Source organism: Lissotriton helveticus, chromosome 2_1 (assembly GCF_964261635.1).
Source record: "Lissotriton helveticus chromosome 2_1, aLisHel1.1, whole genome shotgun sequence".
NCBI classification, from domain to species: domain Eukaryota; kingdom Metazoa; phylum Chordata; class Amphibia; order Caudata; family Salamandridae; genus Lissotriton; species Lissotriton helveticus.
In genome coordinates, this window is record NC_136059.1 from 1236998007 (window position 1) to 1237024204 (window position 26198).

Below are 26198 nucleotides of genomic sequence, written 5' to 3' on the forward strand. Positions count from 1 at the left end.
CACTCTGCACTGACAGTCACTCTGGCACTCACAGTCACTCTGGCACTCACAGTCACTCTGGCACTCACAGTCACTCTGGCACTCACAGTCACTCTCGCACTCACAGTCACTCGCACTCACTGTCACTCTGCACTCACAGTCACTCTCGCATTCTCTGCACTCACTGTCACTCTCGCACTCACTGTCACTCTCGCACTCACTCTGCACTCACTGTCACTCTCGTACTCACGCTGCACTCACTCTGCACAGTCACTCTCGCATGCACTCTGCACTCACTCTGCACTCAGTCACTCTCGCACTCACTCTGCACTCACTGTCACTCTCGCACTCACTTTGCACTCACTGTCACTCTCGCACTCACTCTGCACTCACTGTCACTCTCGCATTCACTCTGCACTCACTGTAGAACAGTAATGGGGGGGGGGTCATGGTTCCAACCAAATTAAGAAGAAAGATGTGACGGGGAATGGGGGAAAGGAGGCTAATAATTACATCATCGTTCTATTTTACAACACATCTATTTAAAAATTACAGCTATTTACTATACCGACAGAATGAGACATTCATTTGCTCACAATGTACAGCGCAGGTAAAGTAGCAGAGAGAAGCCAACTTTCTGCAGTTTTTTTTTTCTTCTTTCACGCCGAGATGGAGTGATTTCCCTCGAATCACAGGATTTTGAGCATCTCTGCTGAGACTCGAACCCGTTTCCCCAGCTTCGAGGTCAACGGGTCTGGCCGTTAGGCCACATCCTCCCAATTCACACCCCCAGTCACAGATCTAGGGTTAATCGGATATCCATCATTTGTGTTTTTTGCTCACCACGCTACTCCTAGTTTGGACCTAGCCATATTCAAATCAGTCTTGACCCTGCTCCCTATGGGAACAGCCCATGCCGAACTGCCAGGCCAGGTCCTCCCTGGACCGAAAACAAGCTGAAAACTTGAAAGCTATGGTGTTGTAACCAGGGAGCTCCAGACAATACACTATTGGATTACTTCCTGTATGCGGATTGAATTATTCACTAAACAAACAATAACCTGCCCCTCCTATTAATTAGTTGAGACGCCCGGACACTTAAAATAACACCAGCCCGCCGACCTTACCTCGTACGTCCTCAGCTGGAGCCAGCGCTGCAGCCTCAGGCTTCCGAACACGGCACCCGCCACAAGTGCGCAACAGCTCCCTCAGGCGGCGTCAACGACACAAGAACGCCCGCGCGCACTGCGGAGGGATCCGGTGGAGAGCCGCTCACTACGAGTTGTGGGAGACATAAATAGTTCCGACCCGTGTGGACAACTTTCTTCTAATACAGGCTATTTCGTTGTACGTGTTGCAAAAAAACAGAAAAATATTACTTCATCTTAAACATAATCTCCGCTACTAACAAGAGCTTAGAGCCGTATTCGTTAAAACAAAAGGTTACGCGTAAGATTACACCGAGGGGTCGCATCTTCCTCAAATGAGGGTCTGAGATTTTTTAGGCGGATCAGTCTGTAAGTTTTGACAGATGTCGCCTTGACAAAAATAATAATTATAAGGGATTACAAGCACGAGCACGGAATCGAAACCAGCCGACGCGGGAATAGAAACCAGTGGTGCGCGCGCACCAGAGGAGCGGGGGCAAGGGAGCGCGATGACAAGCCGAGACGAGGTAGGAGATTTGTGTGTGTAAGGGGGGGTTCTGTGTGTGTATGCGCGGCGGGGGGGGCCTGTATGTGTGTATGCGCGGCGGGGGGGCTGTATGTGTGTGTGTGTGTGTGTGTGTGTGTGTGTGTGTGCATGTGAGTCTGCTTCCAAGGAGCCATGGGAGACAGGAGGCGCGCGACCTGGTCCCAGTTCCAAGGTTGCGCGTGCACCGCAATTGTCTGTCTCCCTTGACTCCTTGAAACCGAGAATGATTACAATAGAGTCTCGGAACAACAGATTGCTTCGCAATCTGTTCGCAGTTCCGAGACCTAAAAAATGGGTATCAAAGAAACCAATGTATTTCTGAAATAGATACCAGCTACAGAATTTATGAGTAGTGGTTATTTGTACATCTCTGAATTTTTGGGTACCCATACTACCATGTGATTCATAGGTCATTTATCCAAGTATCTTCTTTCTTACACACTGCTTTACATTTGGAAGGCATGAATTCGGAAAAATACAATTGATGCAAATGTTCTACTATTCTGTATTGCCACACGTCTCCCGATAAAAAATGAATGTCACTTGTGTGAGTAGGCCCAGTGCCTGTAACAGGAAAAGGGCCAAAAGACCATATGGACAGATTACATTTGTTTCCAATGAAAACTGCTCCTTTTCTTCAATGTGGATAGCTGTGAATTGTGGGCCGTAGCTCAGCAGGTGCCCAGGGAAACCTAGTAAACCTGTACATTTTTTAAAACTAGGGGAATCATGGGTGGGGTGACTTGTGTGGCTTCCTCCTAGTTGTCTTTCCCAGAAACCTTTGCAATCCTCAAACACACATATCTCTTCATATTTCAGTGAGAAAAAAATCTGGAATCTGTGTGGAGACACACATTTCCTACCACCCAGCTTTACCCCAAGTATCCTAATAAGAATTGTACCACTTTTACTTGGGTGGAGCTAGTGCCCGTAACAGAAATGGCCTCAAAGCACAACATGGACACATCAAATTTTTTCCACTGAAAACGGACCGTTTTCTTGTAGTGTGGCTAGCTGTGGATTTTAGGCCCTAGCTCAGCCAACACCAAGGGAAACCTAGCAAACCTGAACATTTTTTAAACCTAGACAGCTAGAGGACTCCAGAGTAGGATGACTTGTGTGGTTCCCACCAGAATTTCATACCCAGAAACCTTTGCAAATGTCAAACTTTGACTAAAAACATACAATTACCTCACATTTCTTTGAGGAAAACTTCAGGAATCTCTGGAGAGCCACAAATGTACTACCAGCCAGTACCAGACATAAATGGTACCTCACCCATGTGGGTAAGAATAGTGCCCACAACAGTAAAAGCCTCAAAACACAACATGGACACATCACATTTTTCAATAGACAACTGATCCTTTTTTTGAAGTGCAGCTAGCTGTGGATCATGGTCCCTGGCTCAGCCGGCAATTAAGGAAACCTAACAAATCTTTACATTTTTACAGACTAAGACACCCGGGGGAATCCAGGGTGAAGTGACTTGTATGACTCTCAAAAGGATTTCTTACCCACAAGCCCTTGCAAACTTCAAACCTTGACTAAAAACTCACATTTTGTATACATTTCTGTGATGGAAAGTTCTGGAATCTGCAGGGAGCCACACATTTCCTGCCACCTACCATTCTCCGAAGTCTCCTGATAAAAAGGGTATCTCACTTGTGTGGGTAGGCCTAAAAACACAACAGAAATGGCTCCAAAATACAATGTGGAGACATCAACATTTCTTGTCAAGAATGATCTGATTTGGCACTGGGGTTGTGGGTTTTTCTATTCAGGGATCGATAACCATCTGGGTAAACCTACCAAACCCAGACATTTCTGAAAGCTAGACACCAAATGGAGTCCAGGGTGGTATCCTTCACGTGGCTCCTACAAAGTTTTCTTCCCTGCAATGCCCTGGAAACCTCAATCTTTGCCTAAACTGCACATTTACCTTGCATTTCTGTGACATAAACTTCTGGAATCAGTAAGAATCCACAAAATTCCTACGACCCAGTGTTCTCCCACTTGACCATATAAAAATATTACCTCACTTGTGTGGCTGGGCTTAGTGCACTTGACAGGCAAACATCAACCCAAGGTCATGGGGAGTCTTGTGGGACCCTGGTTTGATTTGTGTCTGTCATGGGAGTTAAAGACCACTTATCTGCCTCCTGGCGGGGGCAGAAAGACTGTTTCGGGTCCTATGAAGGGTGGGGTTAAGCCCAATGCCTAGGTAGGCCGCCCCAACCCATTTAGCCACAAAAATGAATCCCTGGTGTCTAATGGACTTTCTGCCCTCCCCTCGGGGGCAGATTGGAGATAATAACTTCCAATCTGCCCAATGGGGACAGAAGACTTTTAGGCCTGGGGGAGCCTTAACCCCCTCCAAATATAATCCCTGGTGGTGTAGTGGGCTTTCTGTCCCCCAGCGGGGGCAGATTGGAAGAAATTGCCACCTATCTACCTACGACAGGGCGCAGAAATTCTGCTTGGAGTTGCATGGGTAGGCGGGGGCTAGGCCTAGTGCCCGGGAGGGCTGCCTCCATCCTTGGTGGCTGGTGGGCTTTCTGTCCCCCCTGCCCCCTGGAGGGGAGATTGGAGGTATGAACCTCCAATATGTCCCTGGGGCCAGAAAGACTTCTGGACTCAGGGGCAGGGAGGAGCACTATCCCATTGCCCCTTGCAAATATAATCCCTGGTGGTCTAGTGTGCTTTCTGCCCCAAAACACCTCCTATCTGCAGAAAGACTGCTGGTGGCTGTATGGGTAGGTGAGGGGGGGCTAGGCCTGATACCTTTAAGGGACGCCCCCACTCATGTTGCTTTCCACGGTGTCTAGTGGGCTTTCCGCCCCCAGGGGCAGATTAAAAGTAAGACCCTCCAATCTGCCCCCTGGGGCTGGCAGTATGACTTCTGGGCCTGGGGGAGGAACAAGCATTTGCCCATTGCTAGGGGGGTGCTTCTCCCCTTAAAAATGGTCCCTGGGGTCTAGTGGGAGGATCTTGACTTAGAACTTGCCCTCCTGTGGTGATCCCCAAGCACGGATCCACTTGGCAAAGGATAACATTGGAAAGGAGCGATTCTCCCCTTTCCAATGATGCCTCTCCCGTCTGCTTCTCTTTCTCTTCCCCAGCTCCAGAGGATAAAATAATATCAAAGATAACCCCTCTATTTATCGCACCACAGGGATTTCCTGCCTTTGGAGATAGGACAGCCCGGTACTGTCCTAAGCTCATAAGCACTGTTGCTGAAGACGGCTACAGGCTGTGCTCAGCACCTAAGGGGTTAAATATATGGGGTTCCTTTCTGACTTCTAACATGAAAAATCAATTATTCCTGCTTTGATAGGTCCAGGTTTTTGCCTGCTGCCAGTATGAGAAACTACCTACGAAAAGTAAATGAATGGCCAAAAAGTGAGTTTTAGGAGGTTCACCCACTTTCTCAGGATGCCCCCATAAATGGTCGAGTCCATAAACTCTGACTCACCACAGTTCTGCCCTCAGAAGTGCACTTTCCAAATTCTTGCAAATCTGATTCTTGCTTTTACACACCTAATTTAACCTCAACATGTCAAATCTGTTGTGTCAGTCTCCATGTCTTTCAGCACTCCTGCATTTCATGCTACATATGTATAGATTCCAATATTATTATTATTGAGGAACATTTAATAAAATAAACCCAAAAGTTATTGGAAACATTCTTCCAAACAGTGTTAGAGAGAAAAGCTAAAAAATACACTTCTAATGTGAAATGTGTTTCTTTATTTTTAGACAGCATTAAGTAAACATGAGGACCTTGGTTGTGTTGTCCTGCCTTCTGGCCTTAGCGGTTTGCATTTCGGTGAGTGATGGTGTGTTAAACATAAACAACAATTGCAATACATTGTGGGTCTTACTGTTTAATAATGTCTTAGTTCAAGTATCTTCCTCTGTACTTCATTATTGTTATGCAGGAAACAGCCCCTCCTCGAACGTAATAATATGTTTCCTTATAATGGCTACGTGGTGTTACATGTTAACATACTCACATTGCCAAATATTATAAGCAACTCCCCCAACATCCCAACACATGAATGGCTCTCAGTGTGCTGCTGGATGGTCACTTCTCATGAAAGAAAACAAGACTGCCTTTGAAAGTGAAACATTTCGGTATTCCCACTGCTGTGTCCTAAACATAATCCCACTCAGATTTAGCAAACTTTGGGCCTGATGTAGGTGGCCCAATACCAGTTGGTAACGGCTGAAATTACCGAATTTCGGCCGTTACCGACTGGTATTGGGCATTTGGGATGTAGGTGGCCTAAATTGCAAATTCGATATATTTACCGATTCAGTATTTTAAGGAATCGGTAATTACCGATTCCTTAAAATACCGTATTGGTAAATTACCGAATTTGCAATGCATGGAGCACTCAAATGAGTGCTTTTCCCATTTTAGGATTCGTTATTTACCACCAACTATAAGTTGGTGGTAAATAAGGAATACCGTTGAAAATGCAAATCAGTGCATTTTCAACTGTGCCATGTGGCAGACATACATGCCCTTAGGGCATGTATGTGTGCTACATCTGCACACAAGCACGATTCAGGGGTGCAACAGGGTGTCAAAGTGACACCCTGGCCCCCTTGAATGTGTCCCCCATTTTACTGAATCAGTATTTACCGATTCGGTAAATGCCATTCATTCCTAACGGCCTCCAGGCCCATAGGAATGAATGGCAATTACCGGATTGGTAAATACCGATTCGGTAAATACCCGAATTTTACCGATTCGCTAATTTTTACCGATTTGTTTGCTACATAGCATTTACCAGTTCTAAAATACCGAATCGGTAAAATTCTGTATTTTAGATAAATGTACTTTACCTGCATCTGGCCCTAAGTGTTTTATTCACTATCATATGCAATCTTGGGATTATACAATGTACTTGGAAATGATCTTTTTTGTAACCTCTGTAAAAGAGAGGCTCACATTAATATCCTAAAAATATTATTTAATTGCAGTATTGGACTTTTATGATAAATAGTATGCCAAATTGCTATTGGCAAATTTTTTTGAAAGTGCACATGAAAAATGTTTTTTGAAAATTATCCACACTGGTTTTTAGAGCCAGTTTTTGCATTGACATCATAGAATTTAATATTCCGTTGACTCATACTTTTAAACAAACCTGAGTCAAGCTCTTTGTCTATTACACTTTGGCTTTCAACAAGATAGACAGGAATTGCCTTTGGTTTGAATTACACCCTTGTGAAATTGATGGTAGTTTGTTACATTTTTTAGAAGAATGTTATGCAAATACCTGGGTGCAAAAAGGTGTATAGTGGCTTGGGACTTTCCCCTACAATTTGTACGGCTAATGATATGAAAGTGGAGTGTGCCTTGGTAACTAATTTTTTTTCATTATATATTGCTGATCTTTTTGAATTTATAGATCATGAAAATTGGGTGGTGTAAAACTGAACAACTTGGCCTATGTCTGTAATTTAGTGATTTTATAACTCACCAGTTAGGGAGTGAAGGATGCTAAACAGTCTAGTATTTAATGTTTTGAACAGCGAAGTCATGAGTTTCATTTGCAAATTATTTTCATGGAAGATTGATTCTACAGTTCTAAACCTTGTAACCAGGGTTATATGTGATTTTATAGAAAAACAAAATAATGGAATACCATTACTGAGAAACCATTTCATCTGAACAGTTTAATGGAAATGTTCAGGATGGATGGCATTTACCATTTCATCGAAGGAAATTAATAGAAACTCTTTTTTTTAATTGGCTTTTGCATACTTATTTTTTAAAGTGTAAGTGACATGTCTGCAGGCCTTACTTTCAGAAACATTTTGTTGAAGGTATTAATTTCAATCCTTTACATCAGGGGACATTATTTTGCATTTACATCTTTTATATTGTGAAGCCATTACTTTGGACACATTTAATTCACTGATCTCTTTATACCAGTAAACACCATCCATATCTGTGGCCTACAAAAACCACTCCAGGCATAACATGTACCCATTTCTGACCCCTAAGATCCCGTCCAACACACATCTGACCCCTAAACTCTGCCCAACTCTTAACGTAACTGCAACAAATGATGGACGGAATGTTGACATTGTCCCAAAAAGATCTGGGTTAAATCCATCGTTCTTTTGCCCACTATGCCACCAAATTTTGGACACAGCCATGTGCAAATCAGTCTTGACCCTCTGCCTCATGGCAAAAGTCCAGACCGAACTGCCAAGCCAGGTCCTCCCTGGACCGGAAACAAGCATCAAGGGACCAGTTTCAGAGTATTTCACCCATCATCAGCCAGGCTAGCTTGAATCCAGTGTCACAGTGGGCAAGGGACCCATGTCTGGGCATACCCATCCCATCCCACTTAGGGCGAAAAGTGTAATTGCAACAAATGAGGGACGGAATAATGAAAGATTCAGGCATTCTTCCCCAGTCAAAAGACCAGGGTTAAATCCATTGTTCTTTTGCCCACAAGGCCACCCCAGTATGGACCAGCCATATGCAAATCAGTCTTGACCCTTTGCTTCATGGGAACAGTCCAGACCGAACTGCCAAGCCAGGTCCTCCCTGGACCGGAAACAAGCATCCTGGGACCGGTATCAGGGTATTTCAGCCTTAATCAGACAGTTTAGCTTGAATCCAGTGGCAAAGTAGGCAAGAGAACCATGTCTGAGCATACCCATCCCACTTAGGGCAAAAAGCGTAACTGCAAAAATGATGGACGGAATGCTGAATGGGCACAGGGTCAAGACTGATTTGCATATGGCTGGGTCCAAACTGGATTGGCACGGAGAGCAAAAAACACGATAGATTTGGGCCCAGATCACTGTACTGGGGTGAATGTATGACATTGTTCTGCATTCTGTCCATCAATTGTTTTCTTTGCATTTGTCATCCCTAATGGGGCGGGTATGCCCAGACGTGGGTCCAGTGCTCTCCAGGCCTCTGGAGTCAAGCTATCCTGGCTGATGAGGGCTGAAAGCCTGAAACCGGTCCTAGGATGCTTGTTTCCAGTCCAGGGAGGACCTGGCCTGGCAGTTCGGGCTGGACAGTTCCCACTGGGCACAGGGTCAAGACTGATTTGCATATGGCTGGGTCCAAACTGGAATGGCATGGTGAGCAAAAAACTATGAATTTGGCCCCGATCTCTGTACTGGGGTGAATGTATGACATTGTTCTGCATTCTGTCCATCAATTGTTCTTTTTGCATTTGTCACCCTGAGTGGGACGTGTATGCCCAGCCGTGGGTCCCTTGCTCTCAATGCCACTGGAGTCAAGCTGTCCTGGCTGATGAGGGCTGAAAGCCCGAAACCGGTCCTAGGATGCTTGTTTCCAGTCCAGGGAGGACCTGGCCTGGCAGTTCGGGCTGTACTGTTCCCATTGGGCACAGGGTCAAGACTGATTTGCATATAGCTGGGTCCAAACTGGAATGGCATGGTGAGCAAAAAACGATGGATTTGGCCCCAGATCTCTGTTCTGGGGTGAATATATGACATAGTTCTGCATTCTATCCATCAATTGTTCCTTTTGCAACACTTAACGTAAGCAAACAAGAATTAATGGACAAAATGCTGAACAATGTCAAACACTGACCCCAGTACAGATCCCTGGCCCTAAATCCATCGTTTTTTTTTGCTCCCCATGCCATTTCAGTTTATACCCAGCCATATGCAAATTAGACTTGACCCTGCGTCCCATGAGAACAGTCCAGCTCAAACTGCCAGGCCAGGTCCTTACTGGACCAGAAACAAGTATCCAGGGATTGGTTTTGGGGTATCGCCCCTCATCAGATACTGTACCACTGGATTCAAGCTAGCCTGGCTGATGAAGGTTGATAACCCAAAACCGGTCCTAGGATGCTTATTTCTGGCTCAGGGAGGACCTGGCTTGATAGTTCAGGCTGGACCATTCCCATGAGGAGCAGGATCAAGACTGATTTGCATGGGGCGCTAGAGGGCGCGAGACAAGATGGCCGCACGTTAGTGAGGCTCCGTCGGATCAAGCCAAAATCCGTTAATAATCCTGCACATTCTGCTTTGTGAAACGCTCCGTTGGGGCGTACAAACATCCTGACCCCGGAGTTTGCTTCGTGGGTGGCTCTGAAGCTTCTGCTGCCCGAGGAGCTTTTGAAACACCATGAGCTGCGACGGGCCTGGTGGCGGGCCCGGAGGGCTGGCTGAGCGCACGGACGGGGCCTGCCATGGGGGCTCCCCCACCAGCGGCTATACAGGCGGCGATGGGAGGCGTTCGGAGGACCCGGTGGAGCGGAGCCCGGCTGGCTTCTCCTGTTTCCCATCCCGAGATCGTGGTGAAGGTGTGGCCTGGGGGAGAGGCTTCTAACGGCCCGGAGAGCAGCGCGGGTGACGGGCCCTGAGAGGACGGCTGCCAGACTGGCCGGGACCCAGCCAGAGATCGGAGAAACGAGAGTGGTGGCGACTGGCGGCGCCCGGACGTCTCTGGTGCCGGCTGCGGTTCGTGGGGTAGGGGTCGGGCGCGGCCTGGGACTGTGGAGGCGGTATCGGGCCTTGTGCGCGGCCTCCCTCTGCAAGTTGTGGCTGGGGCTGGGGGGGACGTGCTGCAGGCCTGGCTGCCATGCGTGCGGTTGCACAGCGTGGGCTAGATCGAGGCTGAGAGTCCCAAATATACACGGTCTGCGCCTCTAGGCTTTGCTGACATCCAGTGTGTGGGCCTACAATCCCCGGCCTCGGGTAACATTCGAGCCGAAGCAGGCGGGCGCGTGCGCATTGCCGACCGGCTGGAGAGTGGGGCCGTCTGCAGTTCTACATCATAGCCCGATCTCGGCGGACAAATTTCGTTGTACATGACCCCATGAACATTGAGTGTCCACCTCCACTTTGTGTTTGATCAGGGCGTGGGGGTGCCACCTGGTGCGTTTGGTCTCTGAATACTTTGTGGGCACTACAGGCCCCCTGGATATTTGCAAAGTTGGGGTTGAGGCTGCGGAACTTCCACAGACATGGGCAGACCGGACCGGGGTCAATCCTCTGACTCGGACTCTGAAATGGCGTCTGGCGGGACACCTAAACTGGAGGCAATGGTGGCGGCCATGCAAAAATCGCTGCAATCTATTGAAGGTGCCATGTCCGCAGTCAATCACCGGCTAGATCATATGTCGACGCAACTGGAAAAACATAATGCTCGCCTGGGGGAGGTTGAGCAGAGGGTCTCGGCTACTGAGGACCGACTAACAGCAGTCACAGATAAGGCCTCGGATATGGATAAGATTTTGGCGGTCATTAAAGCAAAGAAGGAGTACTTGGAGGCGCGCTCGCGACGCAATAACATCCGCGTTACGGGCCTGCCGGAATCGACAAATGTGGGGAGAATGGAGGTATTTATGGAGCGCCTCATTACTGACATCTTTGGGACTGAACAACTGTCAGCCATGTTTATTATTGAGCGAGCACATCGGTCGCTGGCGACCAGACCGCCACCGGGCTCCCCTCCACGGCCAGTAATTGCCCGAGTTCTAAACTATAGAGACTGGGACGCCATTTTGAGAATGGCAAGGGAGAAAGGCGCAATAGAACACCAAGGGAACAAGCTAGAGTTTTTCCCGGACTTCACTGCAGCGGTTCAGGCGGCCAGAAAGGATGAATGAATGAAATGATCTTTATTCGGATTATAGTAAATCCATAAAAGTACATACAGAATGAAACATTAAAAATGCATTAAAAACATATAAAAAGATTAAAAACAACCCAATTGGGCATAAGCAGCATGTTGTATAAAGTGCATGATACAGTAGTATAAAACGTTACACAGTTAGAAGATGCATCATGGATTTCTGTTTAGCCGATGCCAATAGTCATTGATTCCGTACGTATAATTAATCATCTGACCTAGTTCTATTATAGAATTAAAGTGCATTATACGTACATAGACCAATTATGCATGTTCCATACTTGCCCTCGATTTCACACAGGCTTTTATGAAGCAGCTTGTATTGTATATAACATCATCAGTTGGTAACATTTGCAAAAATTTAAATGCCAATTTATGATCTCTCAAATTATATTTTCGAAATATCGGCATTAAATAGTGATGGGTATACAGTTTGTAGTGGCCACAGAAAATAGAGTAATGCAATAAACTTTGTTTCCCTCCGGCAGAACAAGGACAATCAAGTTCTTCTAAATTCTTGTTATAGCCAAGTGGAAAACTCAATAGATTTACAATACTACCATCTCGGAACCTAAATAGAAGGCTCCGGTTCCATCTTGCTATTGGTTTCGACAAATATCTACAAGGGTTATAAGGTTTATTTATCTTATCATTTCCTGTCTCAGTTAGTGGAAGATATTTGATAATAGCAGGTTTCATTAACACAGTTCTCATACGTTCGTCTTTATATATTTCAAATAGTGCCCGTTTAACAATATTCTTGTGAGCAGGGACAATGGTATTTGGAGAGCTAAACAAAGAGCCGTGTCCCACGCTCAGCAGGCTGGTCTTGACTGCATTAAGCCAGGGTATGAGATGGGATTGTTCATGTAATAGACAATCTGTGATTATGCTTTGGGTCAAGGAAGCCGCTGGATTTGTCCATAATTTTATCCAAAAAAGCGTAGGCCTTGACCTAATGAAATCCGCTATATATGGCAACATAAGTTCTTGGTGACAAATGAAAGTTGGTGCGCATGAGGTGCCACCCAGCACCTTCCTGCAGAATCTATTTTCCTCCAACTGCAAAGGCAGACTATTGCAGTAGCCCCACACTTCTGCTCCATATGTCCCAGATGGCTGACATTGGGTACGGTAGATGTTTAACAGGGGCGTAATCACATCAGCCATTCTTGGTTGACGAAGGGACAAGATTGAGTTAATGGATTTACCAATCTTGTTTCTAGCGTGGGCAGTGTGGTGCTGCCATGAGCCAGTATTGGAGAACAATAACCCTAAGTAGGGGAAAGTGCTGGTGCATTTTAATTCATTATCACCACTTTTAATTGAAAGAATATTATATCTTTTTGGTCCACAGTTCATGATAAATGATTTTTTAAAATTGGTATTTAAACCTAAATCTGACATAAAAACAACAAACCCTGTAATTAATGAACGCAAAGCATTAGGAGTACGCCCCATTAATACTGCGTCATCCGCATAAAGTAAAGTAGTAATGGGGGAACCATTAATAATTGGGACGTCCTTGGAATTCTTACACAGGGCAGGGCTCAAACCATTAATATACAAAATGAAAAGCAAGGGGGCGAGTACGCAGCCCTGTCGGACGCCTCTTCTGATAGAAATATCATCAGATAGTTCACCTTCGTTATTAATGCGTACTCTTGCCTTAAGGTCCCTATGTAGATATGAAAGAAAGTATACTAATGCATCATCTAAACCATAATCAAGCAATTGTGACCATAACTTAGAACGGTTGACAAAATCAAAAGCTGAACTCAAATCCATAAAACCTAAATAAAGTGGGGATTTCTTAACAATAATATATTTGGCCATGATCAGATTTAAGTTGAGACACTGCTCAACCGTGCCCACATGGCTTCTGAACCCCAGTTGGCTGCAATGAAGCACGTTATTATCATCAGCCCATTCCCTTATCCTCTTAAATAGTACCCTACCGAGGACTTTTAGTGTATTGTCAATCAGTGAAATCGGACGGTAGCAGGCCGGATCAGACCTGTCACCTTTCTTAAATATCGGTACGATGACACTGTTTGACCAAGATTCAGGGATGAGGCTGTCGGACAAATTATTGAATAGATTGCATAATAAAGGGCCCCAGAAATTGACTTCCGATTTAATCTGGTCAATAGATAGACCGTCAGGACCAGGGGCTTTATTACTGGCGCTCTCCAAGATTGCATCTTCCACCTCAGATATTGAGAAGTTCAATTGTTTAACCTTTTTTAATGAGGATACAGGATCTGTGATAGGGGCTGCTACAGTATAGATTTTGGAGAAATGCTCCACCCAGACCTCACCGTTTATATTACAGTTGATTGGTTGGATGTTTGAACCAAAGGACCTGAGTGATTTAACTTCTCTCCAAAACCCCGCAGTATCTTTTAGCGAGGCTGTCCTTGTGAGTGACTCCCAATGGTTAACCACTAAGGCCTCGGATCTTGTCCGCAGGGCAAGTTTATATTTAGTTCTTAATTCTCTAACTAGGTTAAAATCCCTAGGTTTAAGTTGTAAACCTGCCCTCAATTCCCTGTTAGCCTTTGAGCATGCGGAGTCAAACCAACGGGGGCTATGATCTGTATTGGGCCTAAAAGGTTTGGAAGATTCCCTTTTAATGGCCCCGCATAAATTACTGAATGCAGCAGTTAATGCTTCGCCATTACTATCAAGTGACAAGCATGTCTCTATTATCAGAGGATGCTTTTTAATTACCTTAGCCAGGATAGCTTTATTATCCACCCCTTTCCATATTAGTTTTAGCCTATCGGTAGACAGTACCAGATTCTTTGGCCCATTCTCAGTTCTCAAAGCAGCCTTTATGGGTTGAGGGTTGTCTAAATATATTCTAAGTGGGTAATGGTCACTATATGCAGAACAAATGACCTCTGCTTTTTGGATAACATCACACAGGGAAGAACAAAGAAATATATAATCTATCGTGGAAGCACAGCCTTGGCCTATGTAAGTAGGTGCAGATGTGTTTTCAGCATTAGTTCCAGCAATTTCCATAGAATTCACTAGGTTACGGGATGCTAATAAATTCTTAAGCTCTTCACCATTACGACATGGAACACTAGTGCGAAACATATGAGCATTAAAATCACCACCAATACAGATGCCGTCAAAAGACCCATACTTCCTCCCCTCCGCGATCTCATCGATAAAATTAAATAAAGCCAAAAAGTTTCCATTTGGGTGGTTAACAAAGTCATTATTATAAAAATTAATTATACATAAAATCATCCTGTTAATGTATTTCACAGCCATAAAACATTTGCCTGGTGTAGGGATCTGTTTGGTTTGTACCCCGGGTTTTATCTTAGACCAGATTGATAGCCCCCCACTGGGGCGTCCCATAGATGAAGCGGAGGCCTTTAAGTTATAACAGCAAAAGCCCTCCACTGTGGGGTTGGCTAAACACCAGGTCTCTTGAAGCAACAAGATGTCACAGTTGTTGTTGACCCACTCCAACCATTCTTTAATTTTCAATTTGGAGTTAAGACCCGCTATATTCCAACTTACAAGAGAGAGGACAGAATCCACATGATTATTAACCATAGTTTGGCCTCTTCCGGGAGTCCCTGCCAAGGAACACAAGGTTTCCTGATTTCCAGTCATCAGAATTGGTGATGGAACAGCAGGGTCAGCTTCCTTTGTTGGAGAGGGTCAATCTAACATATCCAAACCTGACAAAGGTGCAAATCTATTGTATGTATTAAAAGGGGGGAGTACTGGCTGGAATTGCATGCAGGAATTCAGTGCGGTCAAACAATTCTTACGAAAAGAGGAAGTACCTTACGCCATGTTCTACCCCGCTAAACTCTGAATTGGAGCCCCGGCTGACAATAAAATATTTAGCACTCCTAAAGCGGCGATGGACTATGCTAAAAAGTTGAAACGCAAAAAGCGTGCCTCTGCCGAGATTCCCGAGGAGGATGAGATGGCCGTGGAGGAGCTTTGAACTGTGTACAAAGACATTCTGAAGCTTGTAGTTGTTGATTGCATGGCCTGTGGGCTGCGCCTTCGCATTTTATGAACATTTCTGTCTCCACATGGGCTGAGAATTGAATTCCCGAGCCACACGGGATCGGAGTGGTCGACATGAACGCTCGGGGGCTGATGTGTGGGTCGGCCTGCCGCTGTGGGCTGGGATGGCATGTCTGGCTAGGAGGGTGCGTCAGACGATGTGGGTTTAGGAAGGAGGGAATGACAATGTATGGTCTTGAAATTCTTTGTGTACCCTCTAATGTTTAATTGGGGCTCGTGCTCTGTTATTGAATGGATGTCCGATAATTACTGCTTGATCACCTCCCGTTCTGTATGGTACGGGAGGGATGTGCACCCTGGCGCCTTCCACATGGGTGTACCCCAATTGATGAATGAACAGGGGGGGGGGAGTTGGGGCTTGGGTTTGGATGGCTTTGGCTAGATTGGGTGGCTGAAGTGGGAGGGGGGTTGATGGGGGAGGGGGTAGGGTGAGGGACTGTTTCTGGATCTTCCCCTGTTGGGAGGGTTTGTTGTGCGAGTACAGCCATGGCATGATTCCTCTTGTACTACATGGACTCAATCTTGAATGTCGGGGTCGGTCTAACGAGCACAGCCTTGACGTGTATGCCTCACTTTTTCTTCAGGCACACTACGATTTGCCCAGTGACTCAGCTTCTTTCAGGTATATGATACTTCTGGTGAATGCCCAGTAGCAGTAACCTAATTGGATGACGTGGAATGTGAGAGGTCTCAATAGTCCCAAAAAGATTAGACAGGTGATATGGTACCTGAATCGTCATAATGCGCACATCGTTTTTCTCCAAGAAACGCACTTAACGGCGCAAAAAGCGGTCTCCGTAGCTAAACAGTGGGTGGGGTTTCGGCTGGCCACGACGTACTCCACATATGCTCGTGGTGTTATGATACTGATCAAAAGGAGTATACCGTTTGAGAGTGTACGTGAGGAGGTTGATAAGGAAGGGAGGTACATTCTATTACATGGTAAACTGTGCGGAACATTACTTACAATGGTCAATGTCTATGGGCCCAACATAGACAATCCTGATTTCTATAGAGTGCTGTGGAACAGAGTGTATGAGATGCCACCAGCTGCTATTGTATGAGGGGGTGATTGCAATGTGGTTCTGGAAGCTGGTGTGGACAGGAAGACTTCCCACCCACTGCAAGAGAAGAAGGCTGCGAAGGTGATGTGTGAAGGCATGGCAGATCTGGGTTTGGTGGATGCGTTGAGACTGCGTCACCCTGGGGACGCAGTGGGTACATGTTATACGTATGCGCGAGACACGTGGTCCCGATTAGATTTCTGGTTAGTGACTCGGGATGTGAATGTGTGGGTCTCTAGCGTTGAACACTTACCGCGTACGTTGTCGGATCACGCACCAGTTGCGCTAGCGATGGACCTGCCAACTTATTCTTCTGCTCCGTATGCCTGGAAATTACAACCCACAGCACTGCTGGATCTGGTGTTTAAAGAGGAATTGCGGGAAGCGATAGAACTTTATTTTTCCGAAAACGCTGGATCTGTACAGGGCATGAGCACTATATGGGAGGCCTTTAAGGCGACTATTAGGGGCGTGTGTATAGGGAAGCATGCAGGGAATCTTAGGTCGCTGCGTGACTCTCTCGCGAGGTTGCAGCGTGACCTGAGAACCCTGGAACACCATTATGATATTTCCCCTACTGAGGCACTGCTGGCGGACATAAGGTCTAAAGTAGACGAGTATAATGAACTAGCAGATCAGGAAGCTTGCCACTTATCCAAGAGGCGCAGAGCGCAATACTATGGGGAAGGCGGACGACCCGGTCGCGCACTGGCAGAGCGCATCACTGAGCCGTGGGCAAATACTGTAATGTGCAGGGGATTAGTGTTGAGGACCGTTCCGTGACGGATGCAGCAGGGATTCTGAATCAATTTGTACAATATTACAAGGGAATGTACGAACATAGGGAAACGGCTAGCGAGGACGAGGTGGGACAATATCTAGAGGAGGTAGCACTGGTGTGGCTCTCTAAAGCTCAACAAGACTTTTTAATGCATCATATAACGGCTGATGAGCTGAGGGACGCCATCGCTGCATTGCCGAATGGGAAGGCGGCGGGCACAGATGGTCTCCCCGCCGAATTTTATAAAGAATATGTAGATGTGCTTCTTCCTCACCTGGCTGAAATGTACAAGGAATCTTTTGAGCAGGGACGACTGCCGGACACGCTCAGAGAGGCCCTCATTGTCGCGCTGCCTAAACCCGGCAAGCCGCATGATCAGTGTGAATCTTATCGGCCGCTCTCCTTAATGAATACAGACGTGAAAATATTAGCTAAGGTCTTGGCTACGCGGCTACGCCTGCTCCTCCCAGTTATGGTCTTACCGGACCAGTCAGGGTTTGTTCCGTCACATTCTACCGCACACAATTTACGGGCTATGTTCGCTGTCCTCCATTTGATCAAGCCAGAATTGCCAGCTGTGGCTGTTTTCTTAGACGCTGCAAAAGCATTTGACTCTATCGCATGGAACTTTTTATTCGCAGTATTACACCGTATGGGGGTCCCCCTATTCTCTGTCAACTGGGTGAAGTTGCTGTACGCAGACCCAGTAGCCCGGGATCGGATTAACGGGCATGTTTCAGACGTGTTCCCCATACAGTGCGGGACCAGGCAGGGCTGTCCGCTCTCGCCTCTATTATTCGCTCTGAACATGGAACCATTGGCCTGTATGCTGCGCCAACGACATTTACACTTGGCTCTGCGCTTTGAGCAGAGGCAGTTGGCTGTGTCTATGTACGCAGACAACATGGTTCTATATGTGAAGGACCCGGAGAGCCACCTCGAAGGGGTCATACGGTAATACATTTGCTTTGAGTGGTTTGCGGGATTGTCCATTAACTGGGCGAAGTCGATATTATGCCACTTACTGAAAGTACCGTGCGGTTCTCTCTGAACTTTCCCCTGGAATGGGCCGCGGACCCTGTCCGTTATCTAGGAGTCTGGCTGCACCGAGACCCGGCCGAAATGCTCAGAGCTAATTATGGAACGGCGATCTCTAGGCTTGAGGATCAAGTGCGTAGATGGAAGCAATTGCCATTGTCTTTTGCTGATCGGGTAGTCTTGATAAAGATGGTGGTCCTCCCTAAATTCTTGTATTTATTTGTGAACGTCCCGCTGATGCTCAAGAGCCATTTTGTTGCTACACTTCGTTCTCTGTTGCTCACATTGGCATGGGGAGGCAAGAAACCCCGCCTGGGCTGGGACACTCTGACAAAACCATATAAGTTTGGCGGCTTTTCAGTCCCGGATATGCACCTCTACTACTTGTGTGCCCAGGCACATTTCATCATATATTGGTTGTCGGCCCCACCTTACACGCCGCATGTGGCGGTAGAGACCGGGGCAGTTAAACCATTGCCCTTACAAGCCATGGTAGTAAGCTCCCATTCGGTGTTTGAGAGGAACGAGGTGGATACTGTTCGGAGCACGTCTGCGGCCTGGACTGCGCTGGGGAAGCGTGCAGGGAAGCTTCCTCTATACGCACCGGCGATGCCTCTCTTGCATCATGACAATATTTCGGTGCTGGGTGAGGCCGGAGCACTCCGCCTCCTATGGGCCGCTGGTCTGCAGGTCATGGGGGATATCTTCCCAGGCGGCACATTCATTACATTGCAGGCTTTCTTGGCAAAGGGCGGCAATGCAAGTATGGCTACGTTCATATACGTTAGACTTAGAGCCGCAATACGAAGCCTGTTCTCGTCTTTCCCCTCGGAGCCACCGACACTGGAGGCGTTGCAGCTCCTATACATGTCAAAAGACAGAACGAAACTGGTATCCCGGTTATATAGTGCGGCGTACAGGACGAGGGTGCGGTAGACGACCGCTCGAAGCGCAAATGGGACGATAAGCTTCAGCAGCCCTTAACGGATGAAGAATGGGAGGAGTGCTGCTCCATGACGGGAAACCTTGCAGCGAACGGAAACTTTAAACTTATACACTATAAATATTTACATCAATTATATTATACGCCGGCGCAATTACGTAAATATGGGCTGCGAGACTCTGACAACTGTACACGTTGTGGGGCAGAGGCTGCTGACTTTGTGCATTTGGCTTGGGAATGTCCCAAAGTTTGCGAGTTCTGGACGACTGTGGTGGCGACATTGACTGCTATGACTGAAGTCGCGATTGAATGTACTCCCCGAATGTGTCTGCTAGGCTTGGTCTCTACCGTACCGAAGGGGGTGCGTAGGCTTGTGTCACTGTCACTTCAAATGGCTAAACGTAGGGTTGCAGTGTGTTGGGGGGAAGGAGGGCACCTGCTCTGAAGGACTGGCTGTTGGACTTGGCACTTGGTCGGGACCAACTCACCTGTTACTACGAGGCGTTACCATCTAACTCTAGCCCTAATGACATCTGGGGACCATATACTACATACATGCTTGCCAGGGTAGACTCTGATTGTGGAACTGAATAACTTGGGCTGCATGCAAAGCTTAGAAAGGTTGGATTTCATACACTGGGCACTGGCGGGGCATTTGGACGTTCTTGGTGTTTATGTAGGTATACTGAGTGGCATTACACCTACAAATTTACGTTGTTACATGGCAATCGTGGAATACTTAATCTTTGAGTCTTGGGCAAAGTGAGTGTATATACTACACATCATTGACTAGGATTACCTCATGTGCACTGGCTGTGCGGTCTGTTGTTTTTGTTTTATTTGTATATAGTTAACTGGGGGACTAATACAAGAAGGGTGGCTTTAAGAAACCTACTGCTACCCTGATGGATATGTCCATATGTTATTGCAATCATCGGCTGGCGGGCAATCCACCGGCTCTCCGACAGATGATACCTGGTCATGATCTGCTCATATCCGAACACTTTGTTACTACCAGCTAGTAGGAGATACAGACTGAAACGCGGCCGGCCCCGTGGGGTTGTAGGCGGCATGCTGTGTTAATTTGTAGAATGTCTATGAATGTCTCTTGCTCAATATGTGTTACGAGTGTGGAGCAGTTTCTGGTTGTAGGCTACCAGCTGTGTTCATTACCTTAATGGATAATAAAGGTTTTTGAAACTCAAAAAAAAGACTGATTTGCATATGGCTCCATCTAAACTAGGATTGCATGATGAGCAAAAGTATGATGGATTTAACTGAGATCTTTTAACTGGGGGTGAGTGTTTGATTCATTTAGCATTCTGGTCATTATTTGTTTATGTGGAGTTCTTAACATAAAACACAACTAAACTCCACCCATTGCTAAACCCTAAAAAACAATTTCTACACCTAGACCCCAACCATCACTGATCCCTAGAACTCCTGCACAACCCCTAAACTCCACTCATCACTGAACCCTAAAAAAACATTTACTGTCCCTGTAAACTACCCTTTTATGACCCCTAAACTCCCTCATAACCCATAACGTCATCATTCTTGAACTCTAAAAACCCTTCCTACAAATAAACTCCACCTATTCCTGAACCCTTAAAACTCCACACCACCCTAAACTCCTCCCACTCTTGAACATGAAAAGTCCTTCTCAATCCCAAAACTCGACTGAACGTTAAAAACACTTGCCCGCCCTAAACTCCAACCAGCCATAAAACCTTAAAAACCTCATAACCCTTCCATGCCACCCATCCCTGAACCCTAAAAATCCCTCCCCACCCCTAAGTTCCTCATTCATGAATCTTAAAATACCCTCACCACCCTAAACTCCAGCCACGCCTGATCCCTAGAAAACGTACATCACCCTTAACTCCACCAATTCCTAAACCCCAGTAACCCCTCATCTCCCCTTAGCATCACCCATCCCTAAATTAAAAAAAATAATCTTCACTCAAGGGTGTGATTTTGTATGTTTCCTTAAAATTATCTTTTCTTTACATACATCATGTAACCAGTTATGCTTATCTGGTTGTAATTGTAGATAATAGGATAAACTGTAATTTACAGCTAGCAGTGAAATGTTTCTAAGGCTAAGTGATTCTCAAACAAATATGGTGGCAGAGCATTTGGGCCCTCAATTGATGTAATTATTTGTAAAACGTTATGGTCCAACGCTCTTCCTGTTTGTAAGATTTATAATCTTGATATCGTATTTTTTCAATTAGTACACATATTAAAGTTAAGCTCTTCCCCTCCCTACTGTAGACGGTGGTTGGAATGAGGTTTAATTTACTTATTGTCCTTACATAATCCTCAGTTACTAGATTATTTCTGTAAGTGTACAGAAACTCTTCAAAACACTTTATAACCATAAATGTAAAAGGACGTTTTCTGTCAAAGCATGAAACTGCTTTGCCCATAAAAAACGGTGTTAACTCTATTATCAGAGAATATTAACTACCGTCTTTAGAAGTTATTGCTAACATGTCACTGTCCGCATAAGTTGACTTTAAAACGTACTATAAAAAATAGGCATATCGAAGTTATTTATAATTTCCTCAAACCTTACTTTATGTAATTGTATTCAAGATCTTTAATGTGGAGAAGAAAAAAAAATCAGTATTTTTACAATGTTAGACATTTATATTTCAGTTTGGGGGTTCCTGGCGGAAACAGGAGGTCGAAATTTAAATCATGTAATTTACATAACTTTTTTATTTGAAGTGATTGATCATGAAATCTGTATTTGTGCTACTTTACTTGATTTGAGAATAAAAGGGCTTATTAGTAATCTGGACCACTCGACAGGCTGTCGGCGGTCTCGACATAGACATTACAATGCGACCTCCACCACGAGGGTTGCAATGCCTATTCTTTGTATAGCGGCGAGTGCTGCTGGCTGCAGCACCCGCCGCAATGCAAAGCAGGGACACTGCACATATCCCTGCACTACGTGGCAGGCACCATGCATTGCCTGCCAAATGGTGGAGTGACATGCAGTGCCCACATCGAAGGGCCAGGGGGAAGGAGGGCCCGCTATGGGCCCCCTAAAGTCCCTTTCTGCCAGCCTATTCATGACTGGTTAACTTCCATGAAAAGGTGGGGGAAAGGTACATTGTAATCCCTAAGGCGGGGCCTGGCATGCACCTCCATCATGGTAGGGACTACAACCTCCTCTGCCGCACTGACAGGCTCTAGGAGCCTGTGAGATGCGTGGCAGTCGTTCTTGCCAACCGCCACCCATCCGTCTGCCATTGTAATATGGCGGGCGGATACCATGGGTCCGATGGCGGTGGGACCGCCACCAATGTGCGCGGTGTCAGTCCTACTGTCATCATAATAAGGCCCAAAGCTTCTACACCGCGAATATTTATTGATAGTGGCATTAAAACAATTTCTAAAGATAGATGTCTGCTTTTTAACCCTGAAACCTTGTGTCTTTTGTTATGCAAGTGACTACTCACTTGTCAGCGGTTGATCAAGAACTATCGTAACATTTGATGTGCATGCAGTGTATGTTTAACCTTGCTGTTGACTGCATTGTCTATTGATGCTTTTTTTTTATTACTTATTTGCATCTATGCAATATGGATTGCCACTACCAACAAATACAATTATTTTCATGCAGCAATAGGATATGGTCATCACACTGTACTGGTATGTTTTTATCTGTAGGTTTGAATATAATTATCATTAATTAAAATCCATCTGCAGGGCAAGCTAAAAGGCGAAAAGATTCTGAACATTCTGTGTTGTTTTTTAATCAGCAAATGTTATAGCCTTGAAGCCCGCTTTAGCGGGTAGTGCCAGCCACTAACGACCAGGTCCAGCATTATTGGTGACATCTAAAGGCTACTAAACACCCCAACTTAGAATACCCTTTGTAGTGGACTTCAACATTGCTTCTCTTTTTCTCTCCCTACATTATTAACACTTAGGGCTATATTTACAATATTTGTAGTAGGGCAGTGCCACAAGCCTTCTAGCTGTGCTCCCCTGTGCCAAAGCAGGCACCCTTGCACCCTTGCCAAGGATTTACATGTTGTCGGTATTATTGTGTTTGTGCAGGAAGGGACACCTTCCTTCAGAAACACAATCAAAGGGGGCTGTTTCCTCATTCTATAGGAAATAACATGGAGAAATGTAAACATTTCTACTCGCTAGGCCTGCTTTGGGAAGACATTAGTTTTGGCTCTGCCCCACATTTACGCTATGCTGTAAATCTGGGGCAGCATCAAACATCTATGGGGGTTGAGTGGGAAAACCCACAGCAACACACATGGAACTCCCTGTACACGCAGACTAAGGCATTGCCTTACTCCATATTTACAAGGCCATGAAAATCCACCCAGGGTGGCATTAAGTGGCCTACTAAATATCAGCCAGCATACTGTGCTGCCAGGTGGCATAAAAGTACTGCAAGGGCATTGCATATATGCCCCTTAATGTTTATTTCGTACACTAGATCTGCGGAACAAATGAACACAGAAATGTACTGATTTCTTCGTGAATCTAGAAAATTTCTACAGGGAAACAAATCCTTTAGAGTGTAGATGCACTCTTCTGACCTTTCAACCCTGTGGTAGTTGTAGAAGGAGGCCTGTCATAAAGGTCTCAATCACAAAATCACCGGACAGCAGGCACAGCTATAAACTGCCCATGCCTACAACACATACAGATTATGACAATGTTCGTGTGACTGTAAGTGATTAGAGTAAATAAATCCTATGTACCTCTGTTTTTCAAAAGTACTCATACAAAAAAATTGAGTTAGTAGAAAAGGATCAGTCTACTGCACCTACTTCTCTCTCAGGTAGTGCGATTAGATTTTTCCTTAACTGCAAGCAGTAAGGCAGAACCACAAGTGGTGAATACTTCTACCAACAGTAGAACACTACAAGCCTGATTCACAAATGTAAACTTACACTTTTGTGTAAGTATACGTTTGTTTTGGAACTCACAAATTCCGATGCAATAGTAAGTTTACGACTGTGGATAAAAGATTGACATGTTGCATGCTTTTATGTGTGGAGTACTCTTCACCAACTGCAGAGCCACCACTGTCCTAAACTTACTATTGAATCAGAGTTTGCGAATTCTGGAACAAATGTAAATTTACAAAAATGTGTATCAGGCCCATCATTTTATACAAATCAGACAAACAATGGCTGGGATGTATATTAATCTATGAGCATTTCATATCCTGCCGGCCAAAGTTGAAAGTGTACAGAGTCAGGGAGTGGGTGCGGAATCCATTGGTACTAACCACTGCTCTGTGAAATTGTACTGTGTAGTGGCCAAACATAACCTACACTTTTGAGTTATGGCACCTGGTTCTGATTTTAGAATTATTCACAACCAAGCTGATGGTGATCTCGCATGCATTGCTTAACTACTCCAATATTTGGATGCTCCTTTTTCCTATAATAAGAAAGCCCAAAGCGCGGATTTCACTTGTAGGCAGAATTTCCTACCTCTGTAGTGGGCAGAATCCTACCATCTGAAGTATTTCACAGCTATCACAATTGACATGAGTCACGCCCTTTCAGGAAGGATTTAAGGTCACACTGTTTTCAGGCAACACCCGCGGACTCTGAGAGTGAGTGCAACCTTATGTAAATGGTACCTAGTAGATTTTCCCACCTCATAGTCCTCCTCTACAATGCCAGTAAAAGAAAAAAACTGCTAATTATCAACTTCGATGATTTCTCAGTACCTTCAATGGTTCCCTTCCTTGTCTCAAGATTTCCGGGGTACATATCTTTGGTTTCTTAGGGGCCACACAGTGTTCGTTCCGGAGGCAGGTGGAGGAAGCAGAAATGATCCCCTGTTGAGGCTGGCTTGGTGAAGGAATATGAATTATTTAGAAATATAGCATTGCATCTGATGTCCATCTGCTTTGGAATATATTTTTCTTACTACTAAATGCTTCTTTCCCTTCTTTTTCAGGCCTATGAAAGCGATGAGAGGAGTGCAAGCTATAGTGGTGTATGTATTGCTCATTGGGCTATGTCACTTCTACAATGACCAGGAGTAACAATTAATCAAAATATTTGAAATGTTTGTTTGTCTCTTTACATTTTGGCTGTTTTATTGCAGCCCATTGTAAAAGATGTGGTAAAACTGTTCAGGACTGGCTGTGGATAAGTATTTGGGGTCAGTGGCTAATGGGGCCTTAAGCGCCCGAACTTCCTAGCCATGGGTAAGATCATTCAAACAGCAATTAAAGATAGAATAGAAATGCTCAAATCAAATGTAACCAATGCTAATTATCCTGGGCAGTATTCCATTCCATCTTTTCCTAGTACATTTGTACCATTACATACACAGACCAAACATATAAATATCGGTTTTGTTCCTTCCTCAAAAGTAAATGTTGACCTAACCTGCTAAGCCCCGTGACCTCTAAAAGGGATCACGACTATCTCCAGTGTGCCAGGTCAGTCCTGCTTTGATGTTTGACCTGCCTTTTTAATTACAGTATCCTATGAAACATTGGGCGAAAGTGTAATAGATCAGCCATTTATGTGATATTTCTATTTCGTTGAATGGAACAATATGATGTCCAATTATACCATTGTTTATGTAAAGCTGGATTAATAAAGTCTTGAACACCTGAAAGCAATTCTGAGGACCTTCTAAGTAGTCGGAGTGCCCCAGCCATACACACATATCACATTCTTCCATACTCAACCGTGGCGAAGCAAATCCCTTCAATTGAGCTATTTTGGAAGCCGGTTCATGATGGTGGATTTGCCATCATCAAGTAATTTGCATCAACATACTTTAACCTCTTTTTTGCCAGAGATCTTCATCTGTACAGGACTATTCTGGGGAAGAGGCAAATCAAATGTATGAATGTGGTTATTGATAATGGGTGTATGACTGTATGGTAGTCATTATTAACTACATCAAAATATGGTCTGGTCAGCAGTTTTCATGGTGTCTGGTATAGGGATCATCGTGCCT

At 45.3% G+C, this 26198-nt stretch overlaps 2 long non-coding RNA genes across 4 annotated transcripts in view; one reads left to right on the plus strand and one right to left on the minus strand.

Moving 5' to 3' along the window:
- LOC144819704 (uncharacterized) overlaps positions 1-26198 on the minus strand; it is a 302746-nt gene that overhangs the window by 268186 nt on the left and 8362 nt on the right. The gene's annotated exons all lie outside the window — the stretch shown is intronic.
- Positions 1-26198, plus strand: part of LOC144819705 (uncharacterized) — a 37274-nt gene that overhangs the window by 2677 nt on the left and 8399 nt on the right. For all 3 annotated transcript variants that reach the window (XR_013607522.1, XR_013607524.1, XR_013607523.1), the window contains exons 2-3: positions 5431-5500; positions 25179-25217. This is a non-coding gene — a long non-coding RNA (uncharacterized LOC144819705). The remainder of the gene's footprint in view (positions 1-5430; positions 5501-25178; positions 25218-26198) is intronic.